The sequence below is a fragment of the Neovison vison genome, chromosome 5 (assembly GCF_020171115.1).
Source record: "Neovison vison isolate M4711 chromosome 5, ASM_NN_V1, whole genome shotgun sequence".
Lineage (NCBI taxonomy): Eukaryota > Metazoa > Chordata > Mammalia > Carnivora > Mustelidae > Neogale > Neogale vison.
In genome coordinates, this window is record NC_058095.1 from 47,739,249 (window position 1) to 47,767,090 (window position 27,842).

Consider the following 27,842-nt stretch of genomic DNA (forward strand, 5'->3'; position numbering starts at 1 on the left):
CACTGGTACCAGTTTCCCTCTATGCCGTCCATCACCATTAAATCCAGAAGTAAAGATGGAATTCTGATTGAAACTGGATCAGTCAAGCAGAGAGAGTCAATTATCATATGGTTTCACTCATTTGTGGAGCATAACCAATAGCATGGAGGACAAGGGGCGTTAGAGAGTAGTAGGGAATTTGGGTAAATTGGAAGGGGAGGTGAACCATGAGAGACTATGGACTCTGAAAAACAGTCTGAGGGGTTTGAAGTGGCGGGGGGGTGGGAGGTTGGGGTACCAGGTGGTGGGTATTATAGAGGGCACAGCTTGCATGGAGCACTGGGTGTGGTGAAAAAATAATGAATACTGTTTTTCTGAAAATAAATAAATTGGGAAAAAAAAAAGAAACTGGATCCAAGGGACACAGGAAAAACGTGTCTACTAGCTGAAGGGATGGATCTTAGGTCTTTTTGGAACACAGGTCCATATAACTCCCTCCAGGAAACATGGTTCTTAGAGGTGTAGGAAGGAAGAGGCTATGTTTTCCACCAGTAACACCGAACATAACAATGGAACAGAATACGAAGAGGGTTTCATGATCCTCCCCATCCACTTCCGTCCATTAGCCTCATCTTACAAGAGTGTGCTAGGTACCTTCAAAAGAACAAAACGACCTCACATTTGGGGAACTAAAGTACCCAGTACATTCCATGTGTTTACCGTTCTACAAATTGGGCAAATGCATTCTGTGATGTCTTCTCATTCTGGAGACAGCAATCTGTGCACAAATGTCTAAGACAGCTGGGTTCCCAATAACCATAGACAGGCACAGCCCCCAAATCCATCACGGGAGGAAAGGACACATTAAATGGCATACATATGCATCATGAAGTGCTATTCAGGCATAAGAAGAAACAAAGGTTTCCAATATTTTAGGAAATAGATGGGCCGTAGAAACCTAACACACATTGTGAGAGCATGCACACAAGGAAAGAGGTATATTACATAATCCTAGGCTTTGAGGACACTAGGGTAGGGACATTCGTAGACCCAGAAAATGGAAAGTACAGTGCAGGGAGGAAAGGGGGAGGGCCGGTCATGTTATCATGGGTACAGAGGTTCCATGAGATAGGATGGCAGAGTTTTCTACGTAGATGTCAGTTCTGTCTACAAAGCATCAGGCATGTGAGCAGTGTCACTGAACATACATGTACTAACAAATACAACAGTCAATACTACTTAGATTCCATCACCAAAAAGCCCCACTACTCCAAGGCAATAGAAAACCGATAGGGTCACAGCAGGGAAGATGCAGGGAAGACAGCTGATCTGGCCCCATGACCATGTGAAGAAGTGGCAAGCTGGCTTGGCTTCACAGTGAGCAGAAGGCTTCATGGGACTGCACCCTGAAACCCAGTGTACCTTGAGTGTTTCCCAGATTAACCGTGATGCTCAGGTCAAAACCCACTGATCAACCCCCCATTTGAAAGCTAAGGACCCATTTACCGTTTCCATCCTTCTCCCCTCCTCTGTGTTTCTATGTACACCAAGGACGTTGGCCCAGCAGCAAGTCAGGCCTTGCTTGATCACTCTCACATCCATTCCTCTGGCTCCCCATACACATCAAGCAGAGTGAACTCCCGAGGCATTCCTGAGTAGTGAAGCCAAAGTCCTGACAGCTCTTCTGTGTTCTCGTAATCCTGTAGAGGGCCAGTCCAGTGACCTTCTTAGGGACTGGACAGAGTAATGTGCCCCAACTCTCTCTGAGGTAAGCTCGCCTCTCTTTCTCAGAGACTGAAATGTTCCTTCTTTGATTTCTTCCATCAATGGAGGATGAAAATCTGGCACTTTACCTCCCAGGGGAAGGGGGCAGCAGTCTCCCCTCGTGGAGTAATGCTGGTTCCAAACTCTTACGGACAGTGGACCCAAAAAGGGTGATGACACAGGACAGCCTCAGTTACAATCGTGATGGGATCAAACAACTTCTTCATCAGAAAAGTTTTCTACTTGAAAAAGAATGTTCTATTAGTTGATCAGAATGCACTTCGGAGATCTGCCAAGAAAAGCTCCAGTATCATTCCAAGTGTCCTTTTTAACTCGGGTTGAGGGACATGGACTCAACCACGAGACCTCATCCAATTAACTGCCTGAAGTCCTCCCCAAACCAAAGAACTGGCCCAACAGTGTACAGGATGCTGGGATTCTCACTGTGTTTTCTTTTTCCCAATCACAGGTAGACGCTGGGAAGAATGACATCTGTATGTATTTAAGAACATCAGGATCTGGGAGGAAATCTAGAATACAAAGACGCCTGCCCCTGATTCTGGGTTCCAACAAGGAATGGGGGTTGGGAGATACTGACTGAGACTGTCCAGTGAGGCATGCTCACCACGTTGTACAGGGCCTGGAGGAACTAGTACCTATGGAAGGGTGATTTGTGTGCATGTTGGATGAAGGCCCTGTGTGTGTGGCTGCATGGTTGTGTGTCTGTCTGTGTCTATGTGTTATGCTTGTGAACACAAATGTGTGCCTTTCTCAGGAGATCTTTCTCACACTTTCATCACATTCAAAGTGTCACCCTGCCAAAACACTCTCATCGCCCTGGCACACTTTACATACTCCTTTCCCTTCTCACCACAGATGTACCTGGAGGATGTTTCTGTTTGCTTTTCTGAGATGGCCATGGCTCAGAGATGAATGATTCAAACCCTTGACCTCCTACTTGGAAAGCCAAGATTTGAGCTCAGGTTTCAATATAAAAGTTTCTCTGGGATACACACCTGTGTTAGTCCCTCAGCCAGGGGGTCATGATGTACCATAGTTGCTAGTTAGCAAAGGGGCACCAGCATCGGTGCATACAGCCAAAAATTTAGATTCTATGAAGGTCCCCAAAAAGACCCATCATGACACAGTGGCTTCCAAGGTCAAAGAAGCTGGGGCAAGGATAGAAGCCCATGTTAAAGATTACAGCCTTGTCCCTGGACTCATGGGCAGGGAGAAAAGCCACATCCTCGTGCTCAAGCCCATAATGCTGGAAAGTGTGTGGACCCACGGAGGACAGAATAGGGCAGCATTAGTCATAGCCAGTCTCAATATGTACACACGACCAACGGCAGAAAAGCATAACAGAGGGAATGTAGTGTACTTGATAAGATTTCTATAAGCCTCAGGAAGGATCAAATTCTCTAAGCATACACTCACATACCACTGGCAAATAGGAAATCAAGGTCAAGCTTGGTTGGAAGCTTTGGACCCAACATTCCAGGCACAAATCTCCTGCAAAGCCGGCCTACAGAGTGTCATCACACACTCCAAGAGTACTTTGTGTAAGGAACTTCCCACTGGTCAGAACACCTGGCAGGGTTTGGACAGTCACTGTCTTCATCGCAAACACACACACATGGAACAGCTCAAGAATAGTGGAAGGAATACATCAAATTCATTGATGGTTCCAGCTGTTCATGTAAGTTACAATGTAAGTTTTCTCCAGCATTGTACATGGGATTTTCTGAAGACAAATGATGAGTGAAGCAAACCACTAGGCTTCTTTTCTGAGGGTTGAATTCAGCCCGGCAAGCAAAGCTGCTTTTTATGCCGTGCAAAGTCTTAGAGACGTGATGCATACAGTCATATTATATGGGGATCTTGGGCCCAGAACTGATGTCCAAAGAAGCAGCGTGTGAGACCTTAGTGGCACGTCAGTCAGGAGAGGTTATGGAACTTGGTCCTCACACAGAAGCCAGGTTAAGGCTCACATGTATTGGACTGACTCTTTGATTTGATAGGGCTCGTTTTGGCTAGAAAGACAAAAACCTTCTCATTTCCCTCCTGCTACTCTCGCACCCCTTCTTCTCTGCACCTAGGAGAAGGTACATTAGCAGTGTGGTCTGTACCTCCTATGCACACACACACACACACACACACACACACACACTCCTCTCCTGTCTTCATCCATTCAAACTCCCAGCCTACTTCCTGAGCAGCCACAGCAGTGTCCTCACAGTGCCTCTGTATCCTCCTAGCTCCCGCTGAGGACCTGATGGAAGAGCTAATCATTTTGAGGGCAGAGGAATTAACACCAAGTCTCCTCAGGTAAACCCATTTTTTTTCAATATTTTATTTTTTTGAAAGAGAAAAATACAGAGTCAGAGAGAGAGAGAGACAGACAGACAGACAGACAGAGAGAGCATGATAGTGCAAGCATGGGGAGTAGCAGAGGGAGAGGAAGAAGCAGGCTCCATTTTTGAGCAGGGTGCCAAATGTTGGGCTCCATCCCAGGACCCTAGGATCAGGTCCTGATCTGAAGGCAGAAGCTTCAATGCCTGTGCCGCTCGGTCCCCCCAGTAAAGTCATTTTGTGCATCTGAGGGACAACCAGTGTTTTATTTCTCTTTCCATGAATATCTGAGCATGTACATGCCAAAGGGGAGAGACAAATTCCTTGGTGCTGAGAGCCTGAAGTGAGTTTATATCAGTAAGGGACACCAAATTTAGAGGGTCAATTAGAAAACACCACCACCATTCCTTAAGCAATGGATGGTCATGAGAATTTTCCCACCAGGTCATTCTGTCTATGGAAAATAGCTTTGATTTGAGTTGCTGAAGAAAATAGACTTTGGAGATTTGACATTCCAAACTGGATCCTTTTCTGGGGGTCATTTTCTCCATCTCTGGATCATAAACTCAATAACTGCATCGCATATGGCTTGCTTCTGACACCAAGAGCACATTGATGAGTGCACATGGTGCACTCAGGATGCTTGGATCCTCACTGTGTTTCCCTTTCTCCAACTCCAGGAGGCAGCAACTGGAAATGGACCATGTACATATTCTCCCATAAGTCACTTTTGGGGGACAGATCTAGCTGAAGAACAAGGTAGGGCTTTGTCTCCTCATTTGGTCTGGAGGGCTTCCTCCATTCTGAGTTCCTGCTCAGAACAGAGGCTGGGGCGGAATGAACAAATGGAGTGTCCTGTAGAAAACCAGGACCCTGTGCTACAGTCCCTGAAAACCAGTAGGTCATTCAGGTGTTGTGCTTGGTGCGTCTGAGTGTTTGGGCTTGTTTTTGTGTGGGTCAGTGCGATGGGACTGGGCCTGTGGGGATGATGAGTGCCTGTGTTTCATCAGAAGACATCTCCCACTTAATGGAGTTCAGGATATGGGTCAAAGTTTCAAAGCCAAACCTCCTTCATCCCCACTGCACACACCCACCTAGGACACCACATTCCTCGCTGACCACAGTTACACCTGGAGGGTTGCTTAGGATTCCCTTTCCTCAAACAGGGATGGGGAGAAAGGAAGGGGCACACTTATGTCCTAGCTGGGGACATTTCTCAGACAGGGTCAAAACACAAAAGAATCAGAACCTACTTTAGTCTACCAAAACATCATCACCAGCCTTACAAAAATGCTCACATCTTGAATGCACAGAGGGAAGGCTCACTGGCAAATGGCAACTGTGAGGAAAGCCTCATCATTTGCTTGGCACCCGATCAAATTTCCTGACAATCTGCTACATGGCCAGGTTAGCAAGTACACTTCTCTTGTCTGGTCCCTGCTATCTCATGAGATTGCTGGTTCCTGATTGAGGACAGGTTGGGGGGGGGGTTCCTGGGAAACTTTCTCAGGGAAGTTTCCCATTACCATCACGTCATGAACGTCCATGCACATGAAAAGTTCAACACCTACAATTTAAATAGGTGTTCATTTTCTTTTAATATTTTATCTTTTTATTTGATAGACAGAGATCACAAATAGGCAGAGAGGCAGGCAGAGAGAGAGATAGGAAGGGAGCAGGCTCCCTGCTGAGCAGAGAGCCTGATGTGAGGCTCAATCCCAGGACTTTGGGACCATGCCTGAGCCGAAAGTGGAGGTTCAACCCACTGAGCCACCCAGGTGCTCCTTTAATAGGTGTTCTTTCCTTGCAAATATACATCAATTCCCCTAGAAAACAGATCCCATCGCTAACTAGGAAGGGGGAAACTGTGCCCCAAAGACACAAGTGTGTCTTTTACAATCCCTTTTACTTAGTCAGTGTCCATGGGTCTCTGATGTCATGGTACATCACGGGCATGAATGGTCACAGTACTTCTCTCTTGCCACTTCACTCACACACACACGTCTCTGCATCAGAGGCCCCATGATGCATCTTCCCAACCTCATTGGAAGCACTGAATGCTGGGACAGACTCCTTCCTTCTGCACACGGCTTCTGGGGCAACCTCATGCAACAGCCCATTCAGGGAAGACCCTGACAAAGGAGCAGTGGCCAGGAAGAGATGGGGCCAATTCACTCCGTGTTTCTCTGTGGATATCTACCATTTCCCTGCAGATAATGTGTCTAAGAATTAAACTGGCCTTCTCCCATGGGAACTCACATACCACAACTGGCCCTAGCTGAGGCTTTGTGAGGTAGGCCCAAAAGGTGTTTATATCAAAGGAGAAATAAGGTCGTCTTCTGGGACTGGGCATCACTGTGGGGTCCTGGGCACCCTCCATGCAGGAACGAGGGGTGCTCTGTGCATTGCAAAGTGGTAAAAGTGAACCTCAAACCTCAACAGGTGTGTCAGGACAATCACCACACATTTCACTAACCATCTGTCCAGGCAAGAGGGGCTTGTTTTATTCAGAAGGTTTAGGCCAATAGACAAGTCAAGGGAGGTCCGTGCCTGGGAATGGAAACAGCCAGGTCAGGGTTTCAAGGTTCTTTGGCAGCAAACAACACTTTCTCTTGGTGAGAAACACGTTTGAAAAGAATCTGATTTTCTGACATCTCTTTTCCTCACTCGCATGTGCGGGATCCATGGGAGTACCTATTGCTGCTCTCTGAGGACACTCTACAGGCTCTTCCCAGGTTGCTGCACCATTCTGAATTCCACTAATTGCATGCAAAGTCTCAAATTTTCTGCATCCTTCCAACATAGGTTCGGGGCTTGAATTCCTGGTTTGGGTCCTCACTATCCTAACAGACAATGCCACAGCTCAGCGACCTTTGGTTTGTCATTGCCCTAACTATGCCTTATATTGAGCATCTTTTCATAAGTGTCTCCAATCTGTGAGCTGCCTTTTCATTCTGTTTGCTGTTTTAGAAGAGGATGCTTTTTCTAGGCGGTCCTCTTTACAAACATCATGATGCCAAAAAGAGTGCATTTCTTTGGGGATTTCTATTTCACTCCCACGTGCCCCTGCCTATTTGTAGGCCAGCACCATCCTGTTAGCTCAGGGGAGTGATCCAATGTATTGGTGGTCAGCTTCTAGGGACCCACCACCTATTTCTTCATATTCAGAAATGTTTTGACTCCTTGTGTTCTTTGTGGTTCCATATCTCTTCTAGCAGTTTCTCTGTTTTGAGAGCACCACATTTTGCTTTTGGTCAGTGCTGTACTGAATCTGTTCCACACTTATTCCAGGAACGGGGGGTTCACCTTAATCTCTTAGGGTCCAAAAGCCTCCAACATTGCCTGGTGGGTGTGCGTGAACCTGGGAATGTCTTACGTATCAACGGTCCTGTCAGGCCAGCTACTAAGGCTGGAAAAATATGCTGGAGAACAGGTCTTGTCTCTCACTCCTGGTTGGTTTCTAATTCTGATCTAACCAGGAAAGAGTCGGTCTACAATCCGTTTTACAAAGTCACTTATTATCTCAATGAACTATAGGGAAAGCATCCAGGAAAAGAAAACGTCCAGTTGCTCACTCCCACTAGCCACATGTCAAGAGTCCCATAACGACTGGAGTTTTAGATGGTTGAATTGGGAGGGGACAGCAGTTATGGGCATGTAGAACTGACACTGAGGTGACTGCTGCATCATCCTGGTCTCATTAGAAGGGAAGAAACTCCAATCCCTTTCTCCCCGAAGGCCTCTGGCTCCACCAGCCCCATGGACATTTGACAGCAGAGCAAAAGGCTCAGACAAATACTTCATGGCCCATAGATATCTCAATAGAACTGGGGTGAATGGGTGAGGCAGTCTCTCTCAGAAAAGCATTGTTCCTGTTTCAGTTCTTACAGATTTGGGTATAGACTACACTGACAACTCCAGCAGTGAGGACGAATTCTCTTCAGGTAGGGAACAGCACAGAGGAAGGGAACAGTGGGACAGGGCACCTGGGAACAGGGTGTTGCCCCTGGTGCTCTGGAGAAAGAAGAAGGTGGATAAAAACTGCCAAGGAAGGGATGCATTGGCAAAAGGCATGGTTTGCCCATTTCATAGTTTCTGAATGAAAAGAATAGACATTGTGACCACAGGCCTTTAGGGTAGGCTGTGTTTGTCATCAATGCTCAACACCTTGGGCAGCTATTTTAAGGAACTTTCCCATCAAACCTGCTCTTGCCTCCTTTTACTGCTGCCACATGTCAAAGCTTGGTCTCTTTGCTGAAGGCCTCTCAGGAATGGTGCACAATAGATTCTGGGTCTTTCTTGGCAAGGTCCCAGACCTGGTCATTGTTATGATTTTGCAGACCCAACCACCGTCTCCTGTGCAAGAGAACCAGGACACTAAGTTCTATTGAGAGCCAGGATATGGAATAAAGGTAAACTCTCTCCCTCATAACGTCTACTACCAAAACTTCCTGGTTCTGTCCAAGCTGCTGTACCTTCAAGGGGACTCCCAGAGCTGGAGAAGGTAAAGCAAACTTCCCCTGGGTTCAATACACAGGCTCCCATGATCCTTAGCTTCTGTCAGCCTTCGCACCCCAGCTGAGTCTTACCTGTGTACGTGTTCCCAAAGAAGGACACCCCCATAAAGCTTCCCTGGAGACAAAGTCATGGGCCAGGGTCCTCCAAACCTGTGTTAAGGGGCTCCTGGGCCTGCTTCACACACTTGCTGTCCCACCTGCACCGTGCAGAGATCAAGCAACCAAGATCAGGGAGGACTCAGAGCCGGGGCCCCACCCAGCTGAGGGCAGAGCTATCATACCCAGAGCAACAGGTCATAAATCTTCAGCTCCACTAACTCCACTTTATCATCACTCACAGCCACCCCAGAATCCTCGCTGCTCTCTGACCTGGAGGAGGATTCCATGGAAGATGACGATTCTGAGGGAAGGAGCCACACTGTGCCGATAATTCATTTCCAGCTCCCTCTCGTGGGTTTCCTGTCTTATCTGTCCATTAACACCTCCTCCCTGCTTTGACGATGCCCATCCTGGAGGCCCTAATCTCTGGCAGGCATTCAGGCTTTGCATCTGAACTGCTGCATAATATCTGTGGGCAGCCCTCCTCACCTCGTTCCTAACATCACCCTGACCCCTCACCGCTGAATCTGGGAAGCATCACTGGACAGAAAAGCAGTGGGTATGGCTGGGAGTTGGCAGGGCACAGGTCGCCCTGTTGGAGGGACCTCAGGAAGGGAGGCTGGGCCTGGGTGTCCCCACTTGGTTCTCCGCTTCTGTGTTCATGCCCTATTCTGCTCTTGCTTTCAGCTCTCAAGAAGCTTTTCTTCTGTGGACTTGACAGAAACAACAAGGAAAGCAGAAGAGAAGGACTTGGAATGGGGTGAGTTGGGAAGGAAGAGGGGCAGGCAAAGATGGACACATGCTCTACCTCATTGCCCTGAATTTGTTGTGGGCACCTCGGGAAACAACATAAATTCTAGGGTGCTTCCCTGGCTTCTGAAAACAAACAGGAGATTAGAGGATGGTCACAGTCCCTGCAGGCAGTAGGAAGCCTGAGAACATCCCTCAGGGAACCTCCACTGGATCCGTCCAACTCCCTGTGGTGGTTGGGCACTGTCATCCAGGAGCCGCTGCTCTTGGAGGAAGGGCACTGGCTGCCTGGAGGTACTGGACCCCAGGCAGCCCATGCACTTCACTTATCTGGAAAAGAACCCCTCACCTCAATGAACCCCTCACTCTGCACAACCCAAGCCTTGCCCTCCTATCCTGAAAAACTCAGTGAACGGCTTGCTCCCAAACAATACTAGTCGAGAAGAGATAGTGGTGTGGTGGCCCCATCTCCCACTTCAGACATCTGAGAAATGAGCAAAAAAGACAGGCCCCAGGCTCATAGGAGTCGGACAGCTCACCCCTCCCAGGGCTGTATCCTTGTGGGCATGGAGTAGGCAACGGTCCCTGGCTGATTCATATATGCTGGCCACTCCTGTAGTACCTGACCAACGCCTCCAGTCCCCCAAGCCTCCAAAACAACTCAGGGGAGGTAGCCGGTCCCTTCATGGCAACATTTCACTACGTGAGTTTGATATTCTAGGGACTCTCCTCAATCTCTAATTCCGCAGGGAAGACCCATCAGGGAAAGGCCACACTGCTTGCTTCCACCTTGCCCACCACCTGCCCACAGTGTGGGGCCCAAACTCACTTCCCATGGGAGTCGGGAGCATGCCTTCTCTGTCATGCCACCTGCAACACTCGTGTGGGCAAAGGCTCCCACCACAGAGAAGGGCATGTCGAGGGCTCTCAGAGAGGCTGGAGAAGCGACAGCCCGGCAGGAGGAGGACCTGGCAGTAATGGAGGAAAATGGTCAGGGAAGGGGCCCGAGTGACCCTGGGAGTGTAGCCTTCATTCAGCCCCAGGGGGCCCATGGGAAACTTCCCTTTCTTGATGTCACACATGGGTCCTGCAGGGAAACCTCTACCTCAACACCTCAGAAGACATGTCCCACAAAAGCCCACAAGCCTCTGGTAAGACCTGCCCCAGGGGACATGCCACTCATTATCTCATACCACTCCACCTTCTGTCTCCACAGCTGCACCACAGGACAGTTTGCCCACGACCCCAAGGCACAAGAGTCTTCAGAGGTGCTCAGACAAAGAGAGCAAGGAGGGCCCTGGGGCCCCTCTAATGACTTCGATTTGGGCCTGGAGGAAGACTCGGTGTGAAAACACAAGGAATCACGCCTGCAGGAATGGCTTTCTTGCACCTGACCTCCACAGGCCAAACAAAGAGAAAACTACTTTGCAGCCCTCCAGAAGATGGCAATGGATCCCCAAGAATGAGACAAGAGGACCCTCTGAGTTGGCCACCACACCCAGAGTTGGCTGCCCAAGCCCTGCTGATGACTGACACTTGGGACAGGAAGCAAATATCTAGGCCCACAACATTCCATTGTCTGGTGAGACTGGGCCTCCCTGGAATGGGTGGGACAGCAGTCTTCCCATCATTTCCCCTATCCACTGCAGGGACTGCTCCTCGTCCCACTGACCCCTCCAGTCCCCATCAACCATGCAGAGCATGACAGATGCATGAAGAAGCCTGATTTACAGGGCCCATTGACCACCATGGAATTGACTTGAGGGGCAGCAGCCACCCGAGCAGTATTCCTCCAGGGTGCCACACCAGAACCACCCTGTCGTTTCCACACACAGGACCATGACCAATGCTGGGCTCAACACTGGCAGTGGCCCCACAAAACGGGCCCTGCTCAGTCTGTGTGTTCTGCAGCAGCAACAGGTGTAGGGAGGAGAGGCTGTCCCTAAACTGAGCTCCACCTCTGGAGCATCCAGAGACCACAGCAGAGGAACTGGGACCTCAAGCACCACGCTGCACCTCGGGGAAAACATGAGCTTCAAGGTCGGCAATGCTAGACACCTAGGGTGTACAGATATGGGATCCAACATTCCTTTAGTGGGAATGCAAACTGGAGCAGCCAATTTGGATAACAGTGTGGATATTCCTTAAGAAATTAAAAATAGAGCTTCCCTATGACCCTACTATTGCACTACAAGGTATTTACCCCAGAGATACAGATGTAGTAAAAAGAACAGCCATCTGTACCCCAATGTTCATAGCAGCAATGGCCAACATTCCTTAGGAAGCATGTTGAAGCATTGCACGTATTGCTCTCCCTGAGGCCTCCAAGTCCAAAGGTCTCAGGAACCATTTCTTCTCCCACAGCAACCCTAATATATCTCCCCATGTTCAAGAAGAATCTCTTCTCCTTGTAATGGGGCATCATTGGAAACATGGGTGATTTAAACAAGGCTTGGACAGGGCTCTCCTATGGAGAGAGCTAGACAGAAACTTAGATGGGACCAAAGGGCTTTAAGGATCTAAGGCTGACTTTCGGAAAAACTACAGCCATCAAACCCCTTAGGAATGTTGGCCTGACCCCTTGCTTATACACTTCCCCGTTGTCTCACCAGGAGCTTAAAGAATGTTACTCTCTGGCAGGTGTAGGAACATTGGATATATCAGGCACCTCAGGAAGAGGAATGTGCCCAAATCCAGAGGCATCACATGCATGTCTGATGGCAAGCACTTTCCTTGGCTGCTGGCCTGGAGAGACAATGATCAGAGATTCCTCAAAAAAGTCCCAGTGATGCAGATTCTAAGCAATCACCATGATTGATCACTAGGCTTGCTAAGCTTAAGTCAATAATTGCACCACATGGGTTAAAGCAGGACTTGCTTTCCAAGGACATGAGCCCTGAGCTGGCTGTCTCTGGAAAGGAGCATTCCTTTGAAGAGGAAATGTAGACTTCAAAATCCCACCTTGTGGACTTTCAAATCTATCTCTGGTGGGCTTTGCATATGTGTTGCTTACATGGGCGACACAGCTTGAGGTCATTTTCAGAAACATTTCCACATTAGCTCATGGTCAGTCAATCCCCTTGCTTCTTATTCTGTGGGGATACCAGGACCCCATGGGCTCAGGGCTAATTCAACACCTGGAGCATGTGATTGATTCCCCCACGACTATAGAACTCAACTAGCACCTTGGGCAACTGGATGGGCCTGGGATGAGGAACTCAATCGTTCAAAGCCAGAGAACATACACCACTCCACAGGGTTCTCTGGGGACATATGGAGACAATGAAGGACCCAGCTGTCCCTGTAACTGGAGTGGAGGGTACACTTCGGAAGGCCCTTATCTGCCAGCGAAATTTTCTCCCACTCACTGGAGACTATTACTAACGAGGATATTCAGGCAAGACCTCAAAATAAAAAGGGCTTCCTGGAATGGTTTCTTCCCTCCCCGTACTACTGATCCAGTACAATGGCAAACAAAGTCTTTAGCTAAGCATCCAACTACCCGCCCAGGAAAACGAACCTCCTGATTCATATGGGAATGGCCCCTGACTCTACGGACTTGGCATCAGCTCCAGCGCATCACAGAGAATAAAGTCACCAAACCATGTCACCAAACAATGACAGGAGGCTGATTTATCAAGTACTATCTTACATTTCGAGATATGCCTGAACGAATGCTGAAAACCAGCCCAACTTTAAACCCAGCCACACTTAGGCCTGGACCTGACAACTCTACAGCTATGGCTCCTAACTCTTGAAAGGTTCTTAAGTCAACCAGACTTAAGATGCCCCACGAAAATGCAGAGGACAGGTGCTTTAGCAATGGCAACAGGTTCATGGAAATGAGCTAAGAAAAACCAGATATGCTGTCATCAATCAAACTCAGACTGCTGAGGCCAAAGCCTGTCAGTAAACATGTCTGCCCCCAAATCAGAGATCCTACTGCCCACCTGTTGGCTGTAATTGGCAAAAGTCTTACAAGTATTTATCCTGACTCCAACAGACCTTCTTTGTCTGCTATGCCCATGAAGCAATTGACAGAAAAGGCTCTTCTTCCCAAGCCATAACCCGCTCACCCAACATGGGCCTGAAATGATTGTGCATCCCAGGAATGGCCCTCCAAACCTGAGGAGCCCTTGAAAGCCTGAATGCAGCTCAAGGAGACTCAGGATTAGATAAGGGACCCTAGCTGGGAAAAATGGCCTTGAAGCTCTAACCTGTGCCCATGGATTCCCCAAGCTCCAGAGGCCACTGAACACGGGGTGGGCCCAGATGCATGGGCTTATTATGAAAACCATCACTGACCCAGCCAAACTTCTCCATTTCAAGCAATGGTGCACGTGTGCTCTGTTTCATTGACATGGTCACCTAGTATCTATCTTTGCCCCTCTTTGGGACTGGAGGATGTTGTGTGGCATGGGGAAGTCCTTACAGAGTACACAGTCAAGGCCCTACATGTCAACTCCAATAGGATTTCTCAATGAAATAAGGGAATGATCCCACATAAAGACTTTAGATGTTGTAACTGCTGCACAAGGTGGAGCTTGTGCCAATCTAAAGACAGAATGATGTGGGTACATTCCCACTACCACAAAGAGATTTCTGGGTTCCTAACAGATACCACTGCCCAAATTCGCACTTCCAAGGATGCCTCTCTTTAAGGGTTGGCTCAACTCTTGGCCTGGAGGAGCATTCTCACCCACTATCAAAGGACTCTTCATGGGGATTTTCCTTCTCTTTCTTCTTCTAACCCTGTTGTGTTGTTCCCCACCCATCCCCTCCATCTCTGCAGGTGGTTCCAGGAACCTTTCACTGCAGTAACTTACAGAGGACAGATGGTCCTTTCCACTCAAGAGGATCCAGTTAAAACTTCTCCCCTGCACTCAGTGGCCTCTTCACTTCACAACTCTGACACAGAGAGGGCCCCCAACTGACCAGGAATGACCCACAGTTAGGGACAGCTCTATGCCCCTATTCAGCAGTAAGAAGTTACAGAAGATGAGACCATCCTCCTTCAACAACCTTAATGACAGAAGAGTCTAAACTGTTCAGGGGCACACGAGGAGGGTGTAGAAAGCCACCTGAGCACCAAGCAGGAGCTGGCACACAACAAAGCCCCCACCCCCTACATGTGATATGAGTGACATTCCTCAGGTGCTCTCACTGCTCTAAAATAAGGAAAGGAAAAAAGAGATTCTCCACAAATAGAGATCAAAACCCTGCAAGACCAGAGTATTCCTCAGTTTATAAAAGTCCTCATGATTCTCAAGGAAGAGGCTAGCTACCATCCAGAGACCCATAACTCAGTTTCCTGAAGCCCTAACATCCCCCTCCCTTCCATCACACTGAGGAAGGCTGAGGCAGAAGGAAATGTCAATAAAATGAAATTTCTATTCAAACTTGCAGTCCCTTGAGAAGGACTTGTGAGAGGAGGAAAGTGATATTCCTCCAGGATGCTCCCAACTATCTTTCTATTAATGCCTTCCTAGAAGGAAAAACTACCTTCGTTTGACAAGAGCAAAATCTCCTGTATCCTGTGTGTCCTCTGTCCTACTGCAATGTTCTTGAAAAATATCCCTTTTGCCTGACCACCCCCAAACCCATCATAGAGTCAGCCTCCCATCATGACCCCAGCATAGCACAGAAATCTGAATAGTTTTATTTCTGGACTGAAATGCACCTCAGGTCAAACCATCGCCTGAGTGTCTGTAAAAGTCACTGTCTTGAACACGACTCACCGATATAGCTTGAAACTCAAACATCTGAAATTTAATCAGCAGTTGACATGGATGTGAGGCTACCATGTAGAAAGATCTATCTGAATTCTGGAAAGTAACATGGCACCTGACTACAAGTGGCATGCAGAGGTTGATACAGAGACAATTCCTGAAGAAAGGGGCTGGAATTCGTATTTTGAGTCAGGAAGGGAGGAACATGAGTGAGCAGTCCTTCCACAGCCCCTCCTGTTTTGGCCATTAGCAGAGTGTTCACCCTGCACAGGAACCCAGCCAATGCTGGGGCAAAGGAGAGAGATTTCTCACGTACCTCACCTCATTCCATGTGTGTTATGTCCTGGGAAAAGAAACCTTGTATTTACAGACAATGTGGAAGAACCTTCAGCCATGTGTCCCCAGTTCAAATGACAGAGCTCATTCATCATGGATTGCACCACACACATCTTCCCAGTGTAGGAGAGTCTTTGGTCGGGGCTCTAACCTTGGGAGAAACAAGAGAACTCACCCTCTGAGGAAAGTAGACATGATATACATGGGGGAAACAATTCTAGGCCAGGGCTCACCTCTGCACACAGCAAAACCACGGGAGAGGCACCTTAGGGATGTAACAAGGGTGGGATAACCTTCATTCAGAGAGCTCTGTTTTTATTCTTCCCCATGACCTCACATGTGTTAGAAGCCATGTGGTGGCATTGCTGTACCAGAGCCCGCAGCAACATGCATACCTCCGAGGCCATGGGCACGTTGCCATAGACAGAAACTGGTTGAATCCATCTTCAAGGGAAAGCATTTAGTACAGCCATACCCTTAGCCAGCATCTGAGGATCCACACCAGTGGGAAGCTCTACAAATGTGTTCAATGTGGAAGAGCTGTTAGGTACAGGTCTCACATTTGGAGACACCAGACAACTCAGAGAAGGGAAACCTGTGTCTGTCATTACTGGGGTCCTTCCTGTACCCAGAATGCCCACCTTTCTCACCATCACATAAATCAGAGAGTACAAACCGTGTGTCTCTGATCACTGAGGCAGAGCCTTCTGCCAGATTTGGTCACTCTTCCAACACCAGAGAATTCACACAGGGAGAGCCACTAGCGCTGTGCCTTGGTGGAAGAAGCTTCAACTGGGGCTCAGGCCTGAGCTCCTGCTACCATCTCAGAGAGCGGGTCATCCCTCATTAATGAGCGAAGGTGCAGGGACCTCCTGGGACACCCTGCATCATTGCTGCTGCTGAATGTTGATGAAATCCCTGTTGCAATCCCATTCATCATGAAGCCAAAACGTGAAGGACGTGGGAGGATTCACACAGAAGAAAATCCTCCCAGAGAGATGAGGAAAGGAATGTTCTCATTTATCCTTTCTTTCTTAGCCAACAATGACACCCTCACACCGAGGAAACACTGATCCCAAGGCAATGCGGGGAGATTCTTCCCCGGACACTCACATGAGAAAATCCCTGGGCAAATACCTCCAAAGGAATTTCTTAGGGTGAAAATGAGATAAAAACCCAGACACTGACAATTTTTCACTACAAACACATACAACTGCGTCATTTTCTGAGGGGTGTGGAATGCAGTATTTCAGTAACCAATAGCTAGAAATAAAGCAAATCTGCTCCCATCCATCAGTACTTGCATAAAGGTCAGGATCTCTGAAAAGGAGGGTTCTCACAACCATGCACATTATAAGATCGGGGAACTTTTCCTTTACTAGCACTCACAAATGACACTGTCAAATGACAAATGTCAAATGACACTGACAAATGTCTCTTGGTAGGAAGTTTGACACATATATACACTGCCTGGGATCCATGAAAACATCAATTGAAGGGTTAACTTAGAATCTTAGAACAAAAGGTGATTGACGTATGTTCATGAAATCATTAATCTATTGATGTATGTAGATTGCAAGGATGAATGGCAACAAGACTCAACAAACACATATTTTGTGATCTACCACTCATGTGTCCTTAATTCTACTAATACTGTCCTCATAAATTGGAAAGGATTTATAAATTAATTACATGCTTAGAAATATTTCTATTTTCATTACTTATTTGAGAGTGAGAGAGCTAGAGAGGGAGCAAGAACAGTCCAAGTTGGGCAGCAGAGAAGAGGGAGAGAAAGCAGGCTTCACATTGAGAAGGGTGCCCAATGCAGGGCCTGATCCTCCAGGATCCAGGGATCCTGACCTCAGCCAAAGGCAGATTCTTAGCCAACTGTGCCACCCAGGGACTTGCAAATTAATTTCATCTTTTACAATGGTGCTGTTTTTGAAGAATTGTGTATATCAGTACAGGAATTAAACTGTACTGTTCAGATTCAGGCAGTGAGGGCTTCCTCCCCCTCTATGAGAATTTGTTAGCCAGCTGCTTTTTCTCCACCACCAATAATAGCTCCTTATCCGGCGCATGGGTGGCTCAGTGGGTTAAGCTGCTGCCTTCGGCTCAGGTCATGATCTCAGGGTCCTGGGATCGAGTCCCACATCGGGCTCTCTGCTCAGCGGGGAGCCTGCTTCCCTCTCTCTCTCTCTCTGCCTGCCTCTCTGTCTACTGTGATCTCTCTCTGTCAAATAAATAAATAAAATATTTAAAAAAAAAAAGAATAGCTCCTTATCTCTTGGCCTGAGAAGGTGTAAGACCACTGCTGATATGGAAAAAGTCCCCGATTTAGATGATTTAGAATAGGAGGGGATACATATGCTCCCTTCCATAAACACAAAGCACATCCAGGAATGCCTGTATGGTTCTTTTATTTAAGGGACAAACTCTTGATTTTCACTCAGATCCTGATATCAGGGTTGTCAGATCGAGCCCCTGACATGTATCATGCTCTGCACCGCAGGTGGACCTTGCATAAAGGTCTCTCTCTCCCTCTCTACCTCCCCTTCCAATCTTGGCTACCAGAAGTTCCACAATGTCTATGCCAGAATAAAGGAGGAGCGTGTAGGACAAGAGGTGACCCAGACGTCAATCACCATTGGCAACTAGTGACAAGAGACTAAATAAATTTCCTGCTGCTCCCAGAACCAAACAGAATACTTGAAGAAACCCTATTACAACTGCATTTCTCATGACCGTCTTAGCAATGCTTACTTCTCCTAGAATCTTCATATTAGAAATATTTTCTCATTCATCTACCTTGAATCTTCAGTGATATGGAATTCCTACAGGAGATGTGCAAACACTCTACCTCCTCATGTCTTCTCTACTCTGTGTGAGTGACCTTCTTACTGACCCTCTTGATTTTGGCTGAGATGATGACTCCAGGGTTGTGAGATTGAGCCCGGCAAAGTGTGTGGCGCATGCCCAGTGTCTTCCTCTCTCTCTCGCACCTCCCCCTCTTAAAAAAAAAAAAAAAGACAAACAAATGAACAAAAAAACAGCATGTCCACTCAGAGGTCCATTTGTAAAGATGCCCGATATTTTTTACTCTAGTTTACTGGCCCTAAAAAGAATGTGTTGACATAAAACACTATTTTGGAGAGAATTTCTATTTATAAGATAACCTTGAATAATTCAGGATTCTGCTAACAGAAACAAACTGTGGTTCAGATGTTTTGTTTGGAGCAGGGACTTGCAGAACCTTCTCCATATGTGCCACTAAGTAATTTTCCCCAAGCAACAAACTCTAGATATTCTGGCTAAGGGTATATCTCCAATTTAATCAAAAAGAAGAAGGAATCTTTCCCTCCAGAAGAAAGACAGAAGCCAGCAAAAGAGGCACCCAAGTCACACCATGAACCTCAACCCAGGCAGAAAGTTCAGAATCAGGACAACTTACTGCTGTGATGCACATCCACCATGGAGACGACAAGGGTCACAGTACTGTACGTGTTGCACTTGAATGTGCACTGAAGAGACAGAGGCCAGATGCACTGGATGCTGCCAAGGAGGCCAAGTCACCTGAGCCTTGAAGCACAACCTGTAAAAACACAGAGAACATTTAGCTGAGGTCTCAGGACCCATACTCAGGAAGACACAATGTCATACAAAACTGAAAGCATGTTCCTCCCTTCCAGCAGAGAGCTCAAGCTCAAAGAGGTCTAAACCACAGGATCCAGAAATTTGTGAAAGACTTAGCATTGCTGCTGGCAGACCTTCAAATAATACATGCATGTTAAGTTGGCTACCAGGAGTTCCATGATATCTATGCCAGTCCCAAGCAGGAGGATGTGGGCCAGGAGATGGCCCGGGGGTCAATCATCATTTGCAACTAGTGACGAGAGTCTAAGTAGTGTTCCTGTTGCTCTGAGAACCCGAACAGAAGATCTGCAGAATCCCTATTTCAACTGCATTTTGCATGACTGTCCTAGGGTTGCTTACTTCTCTTTGAATCTGTTTTCACCTTTGACACACGTTCTCATTAATCTACCCCATAACTTGAATGACACAGAACTCCCATAGGAGATGTGCACATACTCTACCTTCTCAATGTCTTTTCTACTCTACCTGAGTGACTCTGTTAGTGTTTCTTTCTCTTTTCACAACTCTATTTGGCTGAAATGAGCCTCTGGTCTTTCCTTTCTAAGACATGCCTCTCATGGACCCTGGAACTAAAAAAAAAAAAGAAAGAAAAGAAAAGAAACAAGTCTACCAAAAAGTGTCATCCCTAATAATTTATGGTACTTTAATTTTAAAGTTTTAGTTGATATTCATCCAATCAAATACATAGCTGAAGTATATATTTGTGATAATTTGAACTGTTGAGGGTGGTGGGTTACACTCACTCCCCTAATCATATATTTTTTTTAACTTTTTCAATTTATGTATTTTCAGAAAAACATTATTCATTATTTTTTCACCACACCCAGTGCTCCATGCAATCTGTGCCCTCTATAATACCCACCACCTGGTACCCCAACCTCCCACCCCCCCCGCCACTTCAAACCCCTCAGATTGTTTTTCAGAGTTCATAGTCTCCCGTGATTCACCTCCCCTTCCAATTTACCCCAACTCCCTTCTCCTCTCTAACACCCCTTGTCCTCCATGATATTTGTTATGCTCCACAAATAAGTGAAACCATATGATAATTGACTCTCTCTGCTTGACTTATTTCACTCAGCATAATCTCTTCCAGTCCCGTCCATGTTGCAACCAAAGTTGGGTATTCATCCTTTCTGATGGAGGCATAATACTCCATAGTGTATATGGACCACATCTTCCTTATCCATTCGTCCGTTGAAGGACATCTTGGTTCTTTCCATAGTTTGCGACCGTGGCCATTGTTGCTATAAACATTGGGGTACAAATGGCCCTTCTTTTCATGACATCTGTATCTTTGGGGTAAATACCCAGGAGTGCAATGGCAGGGTCATAGGGAAACTCTATTTTTAATTTCATGAGGAATCTCCACACTTTTCTCCAAAGAGGCTGCACCATTTTGCATTCCCACCAACAGTGTAAGAGGGTTCCCCTTTCTCCACATACTCTCCAACACATGTTGTTTCCTGTTTTGTTACTGATTCTGCCTTGTGACCTGACAAAGGTGGGATGGTGGCTCCTGTTACTGCTTGCTTATTACAGCTATGACATACAACGGTGGAAGTACTAAGTACCCAGCTACTAAGAAATTTGAGAAAGGATAAGTAATTCTAATAGGATATTCACATACATTACAACTAATTTAATATTATTTTAGGACTGAAACGAATCTAGAAGAATGTACAGACATTCTTCATCATTTAAGGTACTTTAACATCCAATACTACCCTAATCAAATCCATGGGACTTTAGTTTTATAGCCTTTTACTTGTAGATGAATCTGAAGAATAGAATCAGTATAAACTACTTTATGTCTGAAAGAATTCATATTTGAGGTATCAGAGTTGACCAGTTTCAAAGAATTAATAAGAAGTCCCTTTCTTGGTGCAGCCACATTGGGAAATAGTGTGGAGATTCCTCAGAAAAATTAAAATGGAGCTGCCCTATGACCCTGCAACTGCACACGGTATATACCGAGAAGATACAGATGTAGTGAAAATAAGTGTCATCTGTACACCAATGTTCATAGCAGCAATGGCCAAAGTCACTAAAGTGTGGAAAGAACCAATATGCCCTTCAATGGACGAATGGATAAAGATGTGGTCTATATACAATATGGAGTACTATTCCTTCATCAGAAAGAATGAATGCCCAACTTTTGTATCAACATGGACTGGACTGGAAGAGATTATGCTGAGTTAAATAAGTCAAACAGAGTCAATTATCATATGGTTTCTTACTTCTGGAGCATAAGGAATAGCACAGAGGACATTGGAAGATGGAGGGGAGAGGTGAGTTGAGGAAAATTGGAGGGGGAGACAAACCATGAGAGACTGTGAACTCAGAAGCAAACTGAGGTCTTTAGAAGGGAAGCAGGTAGGGAGTTTGGTGAGCCTGGTGATGGGGATTATGGAGGGCATGTATTGCATGAAGTACTGGGTGTTGTGCATAAACAATGAATTGTGGAACACTGAAAAGAAATAGAGTTTAAAAAAAGAAATAAAAAAAAACCAACAACTAATCACCACCCAATATGAATGTAACCTATACCGTGGAGATTGAAGTTGTTTCACTCTAACCAGCGACTATGCTACTGACCCAAAGGGCCAGCCCTCAAGCAACTAGCTTCTAGAGGATTCTGGGACAATTTGGGGTATAGTTCTGATAGGATTTTCCCAATAAAAAAACACTACCAGCCTCCAAACCTGATTGCAAACTAAATAGAATCAGAGCTTCACGGGACCCACTGTGAGGCAAAGAAATGCCTGGCGGTCGTGGCAGCGGTGCCAGTCCACGCAGCTGATGGATTTCAGTTCAACAGATTTGGGATTGTTTCTTAGATGCAAGAAGGCTGCTGCAAGCACATTGGGTTTATTAGCATCTATTCTAACTAAGCCTAAGTGATGGACCATTTCATCTAGATTTTGAAACCCTGCTGTGCTGGAACTTTTCATGATGAATATCTAGAGTGAGCTTTCAGTGGTGTGGCCAAGCCAAAGCCAAGCGCGATACTCCCATCAGACTTGTATGCGATACCTGTCGATTTGGGTTGATTCCTCTTCTCGAGGCCCCCCAAATATCCTGAGGTTCCTATAACTGCAACCAAATAACTTTCCCTACTCATCTGGCAAGGCTCCTGGGCACTGTGTCATCAAAGTGTGAAGCTTCTATTGCTAAGGGGCTCCACAAAGCCACCCTTAATTCTTGAAAATTGTCTGGTCATTATCTGACTCTATACATGTTACTCTCAAATTGGACATTTCACACAATCCCTTGGTAATATAACCAATGTTTCCAGCAGTGTCCTGTTACAAGAAAAAGACACTTGTGCTGAACCTACGCCAATCTTCCTAAGTACCTTGGAAGAAAGAATTCTCCCTGAGAGCTTCTGAATTATTGAGGATTCAGGGAGGGAGAAAAGTTAAATGCTCCCATTTGCTCACACAGAAATATTTCATCACATTTCTGTATATCATGGATACTTTCAGATACAGAAATACAAATACAGGATACAGATACAGATACATGGATACTTTCCCTCAATCTGGAAGAAGAAACATTAAAGAACCCGCAATGTTTCAAACAAGAGTCACAAAGGTAGACTCATCTTCCTCAACTCACTCAGTCCCCCCCTTATTAATTCTTGTTCAGCTTGAATGCAGCTTTTCCATGAGTTCTGTAAATCTGTACCCAGTTGAGTTTGAGGATTTTCATGATCAGACACTAAGACCCCATGAGACACATCACCGTGTAAAGTCACAGGCATTTAGTGGTAGAGTCGGAATGAAAGGCCTGTGGACACATGCTTAATGAGATATATTTTCACCAAACATTGAAGGCAAGGCATCAGCATGGAGGCAGAGAGGCCACAATACCTGCATTCTGTTCCCTAGGGCATGGCATGTCCATGAGTTTCCATATCTCCAAGACAAACACACTCATGTCTTCTGAGCTAAGGGTCCTGCTTCTAGAATTTTCTCCCAAGGAGAAAACTAGAGGGGTTTTAAAGGATTTGCAACAGTGTTCATGGAGGTTTCCTGGATGATGGTGAAACCCTGTAGCCCACCGTCTTGCCCAAGACCCACAAAACTGTTCAGTGCCCACTTTGCATCCACCATGGGCAGGCAGGTCTAGCCCTCTCTCTCCTGGTTGCACAGCACACACTCTCCTGGTGTCCAACAGGCCACTCAGCCTCTGTGTTCCATGTCCTTGATGGAACTCTTTGGAAGATGATAACCTGCATAGGGGTGGAAGGAGTAAATATACTCCTTCCCACCATTTCTTCCTCCTTGTACCCATCCAATGTTTGTGCAGGGGGAGCAGAGCTGCAGGGACATGCACATAGGGTTCTTCTGTGGAGCTTCCAAGAACCCCCTTGCACAGAGCCTGAGCCTTAGCACTTAGCAGGATATTTTGGTCTATAACCCCACCACCCACCCCAGCCATGAGGCAGCATTCCACCGGCCAGCCTCCTCAGAAAGAACTTCTGCACCCTACTTAGCTTCCCTCCATCCAACACCCAAGTGCTGACCTAAGCATTCGAAAGGAGACTGGACTAGGAGACACACAGACTGTAACCAGGTGCCTGACTGCACGCCACACCACACCTTCTACTTCAGGGTTGTGGTGATGGCAGAATTCACGCTGTGTGCTTATTGCCTTGAGACATGGCAACCCTCCAATGCGTCACAGTACAGAGCTGGGCTTCAGCCCCCCCTGTGATCTGGCTCTCTGATGCGGCTGCCTGGGCCTGCCCACCTCCCTCCCTGCCTCCAGTCCTTTCCTATGAGCATCTGCCTAGGCCTTGCGACTCTGGCTCTGCTCCGGTGCCCCAGGCCCTGGTTGCAGGCCATCAACAGGCAGTTGAGGAGAAACAGACTATGGCTTGCTGGCTCTGTGCTCCCCTCAACCCAACCACCATGGTGACCAATGTGGATCCAAGTGCCAGATAGGACTGCAGCCCCTGCCTTCCTGCTCAACCTCAGGGGGCACTTTTGAAGCAAGGAACGTCATACCCAAATACCTGCTCCCAGCTCCCTCCCCACCAGCCGAATAACACCTAGGGACAGATGTATAGGGAAGCCAACTTATTCTACACTCCAGGAATTGCATATCATTCAGCCTCTCATGGTACACAGGTGGGTCAGAGGATTCAGCACAACAGCACAAACAACACGAGTAGTGAGCAAATGTGTTACTCCCAGGGCAGCAACATTTCAAGATACCCTGCAGTAGGCCTTTTTGTCAGCCTACCTGTGATCCAGTAAGAGCCCTGCTCTGACATTGATGAGCAAGCCACAGACCAAGAGTACCTCTGCAGGTAAATGAGCCCAAATATATTCTGGATCCTTTCATTTTGTTGTTTTGATTTTGCTCCAAAGTCCAGAGAGATATCTCTGGGGCATGGATGGGGCTCTCCATTCAAGATCACAGGATGTTAATGAGCCATATGTTCCTCTCAACACAACTCCTGGGATAGGCCAGGTCAAGCTAATACCCATGGGTTACTGTGTGACCTCAGCAGGGCCAAAGCACAGCCTGCTCCCTGGATGTGGAGAGAACACAGATGCAGTCCCTCTGCCTCACATTTGGAAGCCAGAACTCTAAGGGAACTATGCATGTGGGCTGTTTGTAGCACAGAAACTGGTAGGCATCATGCTGCACTGAAATCCACCCAGGATCCTGGAGGCCTCAGAGTGGGGTTTCAGTGGCTGCTTTGCATTCCAGATTGCCCCTGCTCTGTCCTGACATCGACCTAACCTGGAGCCCCTGTGGTCCCTCCAAGGTTGGGTGGCATAAAAAGGACCTAGTGTAGTTGGGGTGGCCCTGGGAAGGGAAACCACAGAGGCAAGTCCCAAAATGAGGCTGGAGGACATATCAGGGGCTCACTGATATGGGAACCCACAGAGATTGCTATGGGAACAGGGAGACCAGAGTCGGTGGAAGGTGTTCACATTACTGCCTCAACAGGTCTGTCGCTGTCAAATGGCTGAATCTGTCTGTGTCCCACATTTTCCATAGAAGTGGGCCTCACAGCACTTTGTACCCCAGAATTTGGAAAGGAGAAACCAAGACAATGAACAATAAAAGCACCTCACCAGTGCTTGGAACAGAAGCAGCATCCATGAAGACATAACTCCCTAGAATTGCTGGGTAGAAAACATGTTTTGGAACGCCTGGCACAGCTGGTCATGTTGTTTTGAACATCAGAGAAAAAGCACCTGGCTTCAGGGAGCCTCCCTCCAACATGGTGACTCAGAGCCACCCTGATCCAGTTACACAACTTCCTCTCCAGGGACATTCCTGTCAATCTGGTAAATATCGGGCTGTGTAGACACACCACCCTACAAGCTCTGCCCCAAGAAGCTGTGGTCCCAGCAAGTTTGTGGTTCCCAGTTGGGCCCAGCTGTCCTCCCCATGTCACCAGGACAGTGGACTTGGGACTCTGGCCTTACCTCGCTTCTCAGTGGTGATGAGAGTGGCCTCTAGGAGTTCCCCAGCCCTGCCTCATCTTGGTCATCAGTCTGAAGATGTACGCTGATCTGGGTCCAGCTCATTGGCTGTGAATCGCCTCAATATGGCACCCATCTCCACTGTGGAGAACATGCTGGTGTTACTGTTGGCAAGGCAGTAGATGATCTGATAAACTGTGGGTGGTACAGGAGGGCCACACATCAGTCTCATCATCCTTTGAACCCCACATTCCCACCACCCAGCCACCACCACTCTGCCGTGTTTCTGCAATGTCCTCCTCCTCTGCCAGCATCTGAGAGGAATGGCACAGCCGTAGTGGCAGATAGAGCCTCTGAGTGCTGGGCCCCCATGACTCTTGTTTCCCTTCATCCATCCCACCACCAAGATATGGAAACAGTTTTATCTTTAGTGATTCAATACTTACATAAAACACCAGTACTCATCATATCAGCAATTTAAAACCTCCCAAAAAACCAACTTCCAGAACCAGATGCATTTCGTGGTAAATTTTACCATTCAGGGAAGGATTCATAGCAGTCGTTTGCCCACTTTTCCAAAAACTAGAAGAGAAGGCTTCTAAAATCATTTGCTGAGGCCAACATAACCCTATTGGAAAAATAAACAAGAACGCCCTAAGAAAAGAGTCTTACAGTCCAATATCCCTGATGACCATAAATGCAAAAATGTTCAACAAAATACTAGCAAGTCAAGTTCACCAATATGCTGATAAAATTATATACTATGATCAAGAGGGATGTTGCAGGAATGCAATCATGCTTTACAGGTGCACATTGATCAAAGTGATACAGCACATTAAGAAAATAAAGAATAAAAATGATGTTATCATCTTGAGATGCAGGGAAGCATTTGACATACTTTTATATCCATTTGCAATCAAAATTCTCAACAGTGTGTGTAAACCAGAAACATACCTCAACACCAAAGAGGCCATATATGGGGTGCCTGGGTGGCTCAGTCAGTTAAAGCCTCTGCCTTAAAGCTCAGGACATTATCCCAGGGTCCTAGGATTGAGCCCCGAATCAGGCTCTCTGCTCAACAGGAAGCCTGCTTCCTCCTCTATCTACCTCTCTGCCTACTTGTGATCTCTCTATATATATCAAATAAATAAATAAAATCTTTTATAAAAAAGGCCATATATGACAACCACACAGATTACGTCACATCTGATAGTGAAAAGTTTTAGCTGTTTCTATTTCCTCTAAGATCGCCTAAATTAGGAACATTGCTGATCTTTCCTTGCCACTTTTGCTGAACATAATATTGAAAATCCAAGGCAGAACAATTATGCAAGAAGATAATCAGAAGGCAACAAAACTGGAAAGAAAGAAGTAAAATGGTCACTACTTGCAGATGATATAGAATATAAGGAAAACCTCAAAAAAGCCAGTGAAAAATTCTTCAAACTATGACTAAATTCAATAAAGGGGCAGGATACAATATCACTACCCCAAAATCTGCTGTGTTTCTATATGCTAATAACGAATCATCAGAAAATAAATTAGGAAGATCATCCCACCTTAAGTTGCATGAAAAAGAATAAAATACCCAAGAATATACTTCACCAAGAGGTAAAATCTTGTATGATGAAAACGACAAGATGGTGAGGAAAGAAATTGAAGGCAACACACCTAAACCAAGAGACACCGCATATTCATGGGTGAGCAAAATGGTAAAATGTCCATACTTCCCTAAACCATCTACAGTTTTATTGAAATTCCTGTCAAAATTCTAAGGACATTTTTCACAGAAAGAGAAGAAAGGTTCTAAAAATTTCTATGATGCCACAAAAGACTCTGAATACCAGAGCAAACTAGAGAAAGAAGAACCACACTAAAGGCATTGTGCTTGCTCATTTCAGACTAATGACAAAGCTAGAGAAATCAAAACAAACTAGTATTGTCATAACAACAGACACACACATCACCAGAAGACAGGAAAGAGCCCAGAAATAAACACACACATCTATGGTCTGGGACCTTATGACAAAGGATCTAAGAATAAACAAGGGGGGAAAACAGTCTCTTTCATCAATGGTGCTGGGAACACTGGAGAGCCACACGCAAAAGAACAAAATGGCACCATTCTCTCATACCATACACAAAAATGGGTCAAACAATTGAATATAAGTCCTGGAACTATAAAACCTGTACCAGAAAACACAGGGTTTGGA